The 11594-nt window shown below is 33.0% G+C and overlaps 1 long non-coding RNA gene across 1 annotated transcript; it reads right to left on the bottom strand.

The window, feature by feature from the left end:
* Window positions 1-1149: 1149 nt before the first annotated feature.
* Window positions 1150-11545, bottom strand: LOC126904441 (uncharacterized). The gene is made up of 2 exons (XR_007703749.1): window positions 11234-11545; window positions 1150-1220 (listed from the first exon to the last, which is right to left on the bottom strand). It is a non-coding gene; the product is annotated as an uncharacterized LOC126904441 (long non-coding RNA).
* Window positions 11546-11594: the final 49 nt, after the last annotated feature.

Here is an 11594-nt window from a genome sequence, read left to right as displayed (position 1 = left end):
ACGTGTATAATACATTTTCTTATTTAAGTCACATTACTATACAGGGTGCCCCACTACTCACTGACAACTTAAATTACTTTTGATCCAGTTAATATTTTTAGCTGATTTTTTTTTTAAATAATAGTTATAGTCTATAGCTATATCTCAATAATTAATTCTTTTACATTTTATTAAAAATATTAATTATTTTAAAATTTTAAATAAAAAGCAAAAAAAAAATCTAAGATAGCTATTTTGTAGAGTAGAATTTCAGAAAAATTTTAGTAAAAAAATATCTTATTAATATTCAGTAGTAAATATTCTGTAGCGTTTTGAAGTTTGTGAAATTTTGAATTTTCATGTACTATTTTACGGTATTGAGAAAAGGACAGAAGAAAACGATATCTTTTCAATATACTTTTGAATGAGAATGATAAGTAATAATTGCCTTATCTAATTTCTTATATTCATATCATCATATGTATACACAGTAATCATGAAAAGATAGCGTTTTTTCTGTCCTTTTCTCAATACGTATTTCAATGTTTAATACCGCTTTTCTATATATGTTTGTATATATATATATATATGTATACACTAAGTACTATTAAAATTTATATATTAACACGCTTTATTCTCATTAAGAGATATAAAGTGTATTTATTACGATTACGGGGCCTCGGATGACTCACTACCTCCACGTGCCGGGAGTGGATAATTTGCGTGCCTGCTTCCTTGCTTGGATGTGGTAGTCATTTCTCAGATTCCTTCTCTACGCAAAAGAAACTAGTAAGGCATCATGACTCAGCTCCAGTCAAGGGTTAGGCAACGGCGGTCCAGTTTTACGGTCATTGTAAACGGAAAGAATGATGCACATTAAGACTTAGTAGCTTGTGTTTGTAAAAAAAGTACCTCCACGTGGTGACGGTGGGCAACAGAAGTATTTGGGAAAGTTCCTTGGTTAACGACGTGTATGCCGTCATGGCAAGTGTTACATCGCTATTTAGGGGTTTAGCCTAAATGCCCGTCGACAGTATTCTAAGGGACCAACGAGGGATAGCTGGCTAGGCTATATCTACCTTAGGTACTGAAGTTTCCTATTTAATTTATATTCCCTTAGAGGAACTACCAAGGGTCGCACTACAATATATATATATATAACACTTTAGGTTAACAACGATATAAATAAATATTTATTAAGCAATTGAAATATTAAATGGATAATACAACCTGCTGGACACCTAGAGATGTTATAATCCAACAGGGAGCTGACGGCGACACACACACACACTATAATATACGGGGTAGCGAAGTTAAGTTAATTATCAGGCAAAAGTAGTGATCGCGAAGATGGTAAAATGTCAACTGTCGATAGGGATATCTTATTATGGCACATTGGCCGTGAATTGCAAAAAGTGTTTATGTGTGCAGTCCGCCCTCCTGTTAGTATTGCTGTATGTCACTGTGTTATATATATATATATATATATATATGTCTATTAAACGGTACAACGATGTTATGGGAGACAGAGATATGGGCACATGCAAATGTGATCGTATCAGCTGCTCCCCCTACACTTAAGGTCTGACCCTAGACCTTATAACAAAATAACTTTGGTAAAATGGTGCTATGTAGGAAAAAAAAAAATTTTTTAAAATAAAAAAAAATTTGGAGGGACATTAGTGTCGTAGTAAGAACCTCTGGGTCTTCGATGTCCACACTCCTTAATTCACAAGCTTTTGAGCGTTGGAGGAGCTTCCTTCGTGTGGGCTCTCAATAGTCGGCTACCAAGCGGTTCCTATGAAAAGCCCGGCCCTGTCGTCGACTTCTTGAATAGTCTCGGGGCCCCAAAGAGTATTCTCCGTGTTCTCGAGGACTGTTCAGAACACTAACGCTTATTATTAAAAAAATTCAATAATTAAAAAGGGATGTTGGGGTACCGAATACAATTATAAGCAATGCATGCACAATAAATGATAAATGTTCATGAATTAAAAAATAATAATAATTTATGTTATTTATGAAAAAAAAAAAAAATAAGCTAAGTTAACCTAATGTATGTAGCCAAAACGTTGTCAAAAACTTGCATACATTTACAATAGGTGTCTTAAATTAAGTTAAGCATGCTCGATAATAGTACTAATGTATACAGTAAAATATATGCGAAACATACACAGTGACCATCTCATAAAATTCAGTGTCCATTTATTATATATAAAAAAAAAGAAGAAATACACACAATAGGGTATTTTGATTTAGGCTGACTTGCGCCTTAGTTGCGGGACGATTATATTATATAAATTATCCTATAATAAGGGTAGCCGTAATAACGGCTGTTTAAAAGACCACGATTTTGCTGCTGTAACAACTTAGTTAACTTGTATATATTAAATGTGCATATCGAATTGATTTTATAAAGAAATAATTTATTTAAAAATATTAGCTGGCTCGCTCTATTAGTATCAATTGTAATTATATAAGTAATGGCTATTCAATAAGGTCATAATATGTTAACAAAAGGATTTATTGTTGTAAACACATGAAAAGAGTCCGTTATTCAAATTTGTCACGTAAGATTATAGCTAAGATTATAGGGATGTGGGAATGTGGGGATGTGCCGACCGTTGACTGTATAGTGTTGTTCATTATATGTTTGACCTATTTGGACTGAAGATGCCTGGAATGTTATATTGGAAATCATGTTTGGTAAGTACCACAATAAAATAATTTTTTAAATTTAATAATAATAACCAAGGGTTTTATTTGCCACAAATATTCTTTCAAGTCCAATTTTATAAAATTCGACACTATTTATTTTTCAAAATAGTTTATTTAGAAGTAAATTTTCTTAAACCTCGTGTATCGTGCATTTTATATCACCTTATAGTATCGAATAAAAGTAATTTCATAATATATAATAAATAAAGGGAAGTCGGGCTAAGCCGATCGAAATAATAAATGTTATGTTATAACATTGTTTGTAAATTAGAATAAAATTATGCCATTATAAAAATATGTCGATCTAGTCGAACGGAATAATAATAATAAGCCATAAGTATCAAAGAAAATAGTTAATTAAAATTAACATTATAAGTAAGCCATAATTTTCAAATAAAATAATTCAAATATGCCATAACGTAATTTATCGGACTGGCCGAAAATAATTATAAAATATATATATGCCACAAATCAAATTAATTATCGGACTTGCCGAGAATAATAATAAAATATATGCCAAAATCAAATTATCGGATTTACCGAAAATAATAGTAATATAAATATGCCACAAAATCGGTTATACCGAATAAAATAATATATAATAATGTTCTAATGAACTAAGTCTGACTTTGCCGAATTTAAGTAAAAATATGCCACAAAATAATAAATCAATCGGACTTGCCGAATATAAATAAACATATGCCACAATAAAATAAATAAATCGGACCTGCCGAATATAAATAAATATATGCCACAATATAATAAATCAATCGGACTTGCCGTATATAATTATAAAATATAATAAATAAACAGACAATGCTGTAATGTGGCTGGGGCCCCAAAATAATAATATAATAATAATAATAATAATATAACAATACTATATATTTCAATANAGTAATATAATAATAATAATAATAATATAACAATACTATATATTTCAATAGTAATAGTAATAAGGACTTATTTTTTCTAGCTAGAAGTTACTCACCCAATGGTCGACAACAAAGGGCGGATAGAACATAAAATTGCACGAATCGTGATAATTTGATGTCTCGGTGATCAAGTCGCTACATACGAAATTATACGAAGATGTTGAAGTCGTGGTTTGGATGTTCTATTAAAAGGGACTGTGGCTCAAAGTAAAATGACAAAAGTCATGGTAATGGTCGTGACATTGACCGTGGCTGTGGCGTGGCGGTGGCGTTAGTGATGACTGGCTATGAATGGCTATAAAAAAAAATGGCGAGATGGCAAAATGGCAAAATGGCAATTAGGTGAATGCGACGTATACACTATAGAGGTTAGTAATTGACCTAGTTATCGAACACCTAAATGACCTATGTATTAACATATGAAGGTGAAAGTGTGGTAAGGAGTAAAACCAGAATAAATAAAGGTCCATGCGTAAGTAACTTTTTAATTAATAGAAATATGTATATATATATATATCATAAATAAGTATAATAATAAAATTACAGAAAGTTAAGATACGTCCTAATCTCGTTGTGTAGTTGTCCTGTGGCACATAAGCGGACGGAAATGCCTCTATCTATAAGGATGGTGGTGATACACATTAATCCGAATGGCACTGGAATTTTATCCCTATTCATCCCTATGGGAGGGATTGTAACGAACCATATATTGTTTTGTGTAAGAAAACTTGCCAATTCCGAAATGGCATTTGAGTAATCTTGTAGGTATGGTTTACTATTGAAACGCGGCTTTGTTAGCATTGTTAATATAATATTTTGTCTAGTAGATTGGACGCACAAATGTTTGGATATCCTAGTGGACCTAGTTGGCTTACCGAAGTGTTTAGTAAATAATGTGGCTACTCCTCGGGACATTCTCCTGGGATTGTCGAAGTCGCTGCTGGCGCAGTGGGCGAGCGCCCCACTCGAGGAGTAAAAGAAATGTTCGATGGATACNATTCGAGGAGTAAAAGAAATGTTCGATGGATACGTTGATGAGATATAGCCTAGCCAGCTATCCCCCATTGGTCCCTTAGAATACTGTCGACGGGCATTTAGGTTAAACCCCTAAATAGCGACGTAACAATTGGTGGAGGCGCCGATCTCTCTGTTTTATTTTAAACTTTCAGTGAGGGATCCCCCCCTAAGTGTACTACAATTTTTATATACCGCTTTTCACGGTTAATTTATAAATTAAATATTTTTTATTTATTATTGGCTCACTTTATTATAATAGTAACAATTGTATAGTTAGGTATAACTATAAATTAAGTCTTTGAGTTACATAATCTTTTATATACGTTTATATGCCTCTCTATAGTTATTATTTAAAACGCACCTTTAATAATCAAACTTGTAGAATTACCGAAAGAGTTTGGAATCTATTAGGTTTTGATAGTAATATTTTGGAACTAACACCAGATCAGGTTATTAGTTCATTTGGAAAGAAAAGGGGTATTTCTGTTTCTAAGGCTTTTGATCATACCGCTTTTATAAAATTTCCAGTAGGAGCAACTTTAATTTACGAAAGCACTATATTCGAAGTTTATAAACGAGAAAGTAAACGGCTCTATTTACCGAAACAGTTTCAACAAATCTCCCTTTTAGAAAAAATTGAAATTTTAAAAAAAGATACGAAAGGTTATTATTTTTGTTATTGTACAAAAGGGGAATTACTTAATATTTTGTCATTTTTAAACGCAGAACAGCCGATTAATAGTCACACTAAAGATTTGATAAATAAATTACGTTCTGTTTTCAAACAACCACCCCTCTCAGAAAAATACGAATCTGATTCGGACTCCGAAGCAGAAAAACTTGATAAAATTCCAAGTACTCTGCCGGTTCCACTAAGCACAAAAAGCGCTTCTTCGAGTGAATCGAACACCCCTACCGATCTCGACAAAACCGTTGTCAAATTTCCTTTAGCTAAACCATCAGAAATTTCACGCGAGGTCACCGTAGAACCTAAACCTATTTCTGCGCAATCAAAACTTTTAGAAAATAAACCAGTTAAATTAATAACTACTATGGCTAGCTCAATTTTACCACAACAGTTCTCGGGTAAATTATCGGAGGATATTATTAGATTTTTTTCAAATTTCGAACGAGTTGCGAAAGCTAACGGTTGGGATGATAATATGAAACTCGTTATGTTACCACTTTCCCTTAAAGGCCAGGCACAGACAGTGTTTGAAAATAAAGAGGCAGAAGTGGATGTTCCTACTTGGCAGGCAATGAAAAATGTACTAATTAGATATTATAATTCAGAAGCCCAGAGAAGAATGAGACTTAAGAAATTAAGAGAGAGAAAAAAAGAGGACCATGAAAGCATTTTAGATTACTTTTCTAATGTTAAAGCCGAATGCAGGAGAGCAAATGAGGATATGTCAGAAAGTGAAATAATAGACACAATTTTAAACGGTTTGCCCGACCAATATTTCGAAAGAGTAGGTTGGGTTGACGTTAGTTCATTATCGGTATTAGAGGAAAACATTATAAAAATAGCGAGCTTAGGCATAGACAAGAAAATAGACGATAATAAAAAAATACAACAACAGCTTGACATTTTGACAGAAACCCTTCAGAAGAATCTAAGTATGAATTCGAGTAAAAATAAGTACCATGGGAATAATAATAGGAATAATAGCAGGAATTTTAATAATAATAATAGGAACCTTAATTATAACAGTAGAAATTTCGATAATAATTCTAATAATTTTGGTAACAACAATGGTAATCATTTTAACAATAACACTAGATATAATAATAAATATCAAAATTACAATAATTTAAATCGAAATACAGACGGTCATTTTTACAATTCTAATAATAATAATAATAATGGTAACTACAGAAACAATAACAATTTTAATAATAATAATTCTTATAATAATAACAGATTTTCTAATAATACAGGCCAAAATTATAACAATAATAATGGTGGGCGAAATCAGGGCGCAGGAGGTCCGTCTACTAATAAGTGGGCCCCATATCAGCGGCGCCCGCAGCAAACTCAAAAAAACGAATAAGTCAAAATTCGATGGTTAGGGCGAATTTTGACACTCTTTCGCGACCTAGCCAAAAAGTTCAATCACCAGCTCCCATTACGAAAGCAACATTAGCGCAAAATAATTTAAATATCACAGGTGTCTCTAATTGTTTTAACATTTTTTCAAATTGCGCATCGGTCCCTCAACCTATAATAATTGGGAAATTAAATAGTATTGAGTCAAAGTTTCTTATTGATACGGGGGCATCGATTAGCATAATAAGTAGCGCTACACTTCCCATGAATCATGATATTATTCCAGCCCAAAACGCATCCCTTACTACAGCAAATGGGTCCCCTTTAGATTTATTAGGTACAACCTCAATTGAAGTAAATTTCTGTGAGCATAGTTTTATTATTGAATGCGCTGTCGTTAAAAACTTAAATGGGTATAATCTTTTAGGTAATAGTTTTCTACACAAATATAAGGCTAATATTGATATGTATGATTCGAAAATTATTTTATTTGACGGACCACATAGGGTGACCGTACTCTTCGAAAAATTCAGTTCTAGCAATGTCGCAAATCATATTCTTTCACACAAAGATTCTACCAATGTTTCTATTGAGTCCACAGCGGCGCGTATGCAGGTTTCAAAAAATATCCCACGAGACGGCTTTTGCGGCGTAAATACATTAGTAGAGGTGTTGAAAAATAAAAATATTAATGTTAATTTTCATGATATTCAAGTATTACTAGGCGTAGATTCTGCAAGTCAGCCTGTCTGGCTTGAGGCAGAAGATCTAGCAGCCGTCGCGTCATATTACAATAAAAATTTAATTGTACTTTCCCAAGATAACAATTGTTCGGACGTAAATGTTATCGCATTCACAGAATTCGATCGAGATAACGTGTTTGTTTTATTTTCCCACTGTCATTGGTCTCCATTAGAATACGTAAAAAATCCTAGTGTTAATTTTAATATTAAAACAATTGTGCATATTAATGACAATATTTCAGTCGCCGACAGGCGTAAAATTCTAAACTCCAGACAAAAAAATTATGATTTTACCGAACACTTCAAACAAAATGATGCGTCAACACCAGACGTACACTTCGAATCTCAGGTTAACGAAACATGTTTCGCGGAAAAAGAAACAACATCTTCTCTAGCAGACGTTTCACAAAAGGTAGAATTCGATATTAACCCGTCTTTATCTCACGATAAAAAACAAAAACTTGAAACGTTGTTGAATAATTATAATGAAATTTTTTCAAAGACTAAATTCGACTTGGGCGAGGTAAAATTACCAGATATTGAATTAAAATTAAATCGCGATCAAATAATAAATTTACCGAATTTCAAGTTAAGCGTTAAAGAACGGGCCGAGGTAGAAAAACAAACTAACGAGTTATTAAAGGCCGGCATAATAGAACCGTCAAATAGTCCATATAGTAATCCGGTATTTTTAGTAGGTAAAAATCTCCCACAGGGTGACAAAAAAGGGGCCACCCCTAAGGAGTATCGCATGGTTTTAGATTATAGAAAATTAAATTCGATTTTATTAAAAGAAAGTTTTCCCATGCCGATAATTCAAAATATATATGACTGCTTAGCTGGTAACCACTATTTTTCATTATTAGACGCGTCCAGTGGTTTTTATCAATTCAAACTATCTAAAAATTCTCGACAATATACAGCTTTTTCTACTGATACGGGACATTTTCAATTCAAAAGACTTCCAATGGGACTTAATAATGCTCCAGCAATATATCAGGCCGCTATGTGCAAAATTATGGGAGGTCTTACTTATAAAAATAATATTTGCTACTTAGATGATTGCACAGTTTTTGGAAAATCTTTCGATCAATATTTATATTCGTTAGACATAACATTACAAAGATTTAGACAGTATAATCTAAAATTGAAGCCATCAAAATGTAAATTCGGATACGAGGAAATACAAGTACTCGGTAATATCATAAATTCGAAAGGCATTAGGCCAACCGATGAGGGCATTGAATCGGTAAAAAAATTCCCTTCCCCTAACACTATTAAACAACTTCGTAGTTTTTTAGGACTTGCCAATTATTTCAGAAAATTTATTCCTAACTTTAGTAAACTGGCAAAACCTCTTACAGATCTCACTAAGGGTAAATTTAAAACAAAAAATGAAAAAATTAAATGGTTAACTGAACATGAAACAGCATTTAAAGAGCTAAAGTCTAAACTTACGACACCTCCACTCCTCGCGCATTTTAACGTAAATTTGGAAACTATACTAGTAACAGATGCTAGTAAATTAGGTCTAGGTGTTATACTTCAACAACGTGACGATAATAACGAAATTCATCCAATCTCTTACGCGTCTAAAAAGTTAACGCCCGCCGAGTCCAATTATTCCGCAATGGAACTCGAGGTTTTAGCTATTCATTTCGCGTTTACCCACTATAGGCAATATGTTCACGGTAGGAAGATTGAGGTTTGGACTGATCATAAAAACTTGACAAGTTTTATGAACATAAAAACTGAATCTAACGTTGTAAACAGGATACGAACGAAATTAATGGGCTATGATTTTGAAGTAAAATATAAAAAAGGTATTTTTAATAGGGCCGCGGATCATCTATCGCGTTATCCCAGTTCAAGTGAACTAATTAATATTTTAAATTCGAATATTAAAAATGATATTTTTAAAATAAATCTTGTTCAACCTATTAATATTGCTGTAGAACAAGCAAACGATGCGTACTTGAATAACATTATAGGTGCTATTAAAAACCCTATCTCATCAAATTCGTTTTATTTAAATAAGGCCGACAATTATGAAATAAAAGATAATGATATATTGTATTACAAAACGAAAATTAGACAAATCCCTGTATACGCACTTGCTTTACCTTCAAAATTTATTAAACAGGTAATAATTGATAATCATGATAGTTTATTAAGCGGGCATATCAGTTTTTCAAAAACACTAAACAAAATTAGGAGTAAATATTACTGGCCAAAAATGAGAAAAGATATAAAGTCATATGTTCTGTCATGTGAAAGGTGTCAAAAGAGGAAACCATATAAACAAAGTAAGCCACCGAAAGTAGGGAGATACGATTTAGACAAGTGTGAGATTATGAGTGAAATAATTATTGACTATGTTGGTCCCCTTCCAAAGTCGAGATCTTATAAGTATATTTTAGTAGCTACTGATCGTTTATCAAAATTTTGCGTAGCTCAACCATTTACAAATGCCAATGCGCGTAGTACCAACAAATTTCTTTTAGACTTATTCTTAAGATTTGGTCCAGCTAGGATAATTAGGTCAGATAATGGAACTCATTTTACGTCAAAGACAGTTTTAGACCTAATGGACGCTTTTGGGGTAGACAAAAAATTCGGAATTCCGTATAAGCCTACTTCACAAGGTCAGGTGGAGAGGCAAAATCAAACAGTTATAGACATGATATCACATTACGTTCAGGATAACAATAAGTGGGTAGATTATTTACCATACGTTGTATACGCCTATAATACTTCAATACATTCGGTTACAAATTATACGCCATTTTATTTAGTTCACGGCTATAATCCTAAAAGCATGTTTGATATTGCACTAATTCCCCCTTCCGATGGGAACGTTATCGATGAAATTAATAAAATCAAACATATTAGAAAATCATTACCCCAATTATTAGAGAAACAATCCGAACAAACTAAACAAAAACTATTATCATCGAATAATTTTCACTCGTTTAAAGCGGGAGACAAAGTCTTAGTTAAAGTCCCGGTAAAGGGTAATAAATTTTCAGATAGGTATGAAGGCCCTTATATTATTTTAAAGAAAATAGGTCCATATAGTTTTTTAATAAATCTGCCAAAAAACAATATTCTGGTCGAATCACCTGTTCACGTAGACCAGTTAAAACCGTTCGTTGCTAGAATATAAAATTCCGTCAAAATCTCAGGTCGGGCCCATAACTAAATTATTAGAAAGGCAAGTAGCAAGAGGAAGATAAGAAGAAAATTAGAGATTTTGGCCGCAACGTAGTAATACCGACAAATTGGGTCACATGTATTACAATTGGAGTGGAACTGTTCGAGTACCGGCACCATGTCAATTAGCACATAAATTGGCATTCTTAACAGGTCAAACTCTTAGAAGTGCTCCTAATACGAGGGTCGCACGGTATGGTTTAGAGGTTTGGGTAATCCATTTTAATAATCAGGCAAAACATATTAAATATAATAAGAAGGTCTTTAAATTTTATTATAATAATTCATTTTCTGCCATTCTGATAATATACCCGGCGCCTCCACCAATTGTTACGTCGCTATTTAGGGGTTTAACCTAAATGCCCGTCGACAGTATTCTAAGGGACCAACGGGGGATAGCTGGCTAGGCTATATCTACCTTAGGTACTGAAGTTTCCTATTTAATTTATATTCCCTTAGAGGAACTACCAAGGGTCGCACTACAATATATATATATAACACTTTAGGTTAACAACGATATAAATAAATATTTATTAAACAATTGAAATATTAAATGGATAATACAACCTGCTGGACACCTAGAGATGATTAATCCAACAGGGAGCTGACGGCGACACACACACACACTATAATATACGGGGTAGCGAAGTTAAGTTAATTATTAGGCAAAAGTAGTGATCGCGAAGATGGTAAAATGTCAACTGTCGATAGGGATATCTTATTATGGCACATTGGCCGTGAATTGCAAAAAGTGTTTATGTGTGCAGTCCGCCCTCCTGTTAGTATTGCTGTATGTCACTGTGTTAATTATATATATATATATATATGTCTATTAAACGGTAAAACGATGTTATGGGAGACAGAGATATGGGCACATGCAAATGTGATCGTATCAGTTTGATTAATAACCGCCGTCGCCGCTTGATTACACCTTTCACT

Source organism: Daktulosphaira vitifoliae, unplaced genomic scaffold, assembly GCF_025091365.1.
Source record: "Daktulosphaira vitifoliae isolate Bord-2020 unplaced genomic scaffold, ASM2509136v1 Scaffold_1, whole genome shotgun sequence".
NCBI classification, from domain to species: Eukaryota; Metazoa; Arthropoda; class Insecta; order Hemiptera; family Phylloxeridae; genus Daktulosphaira; species Daktulosphaira vitifoliae.
This window is presented reverse-complemented; position numbering and strand designations above follow the sequence as displayed.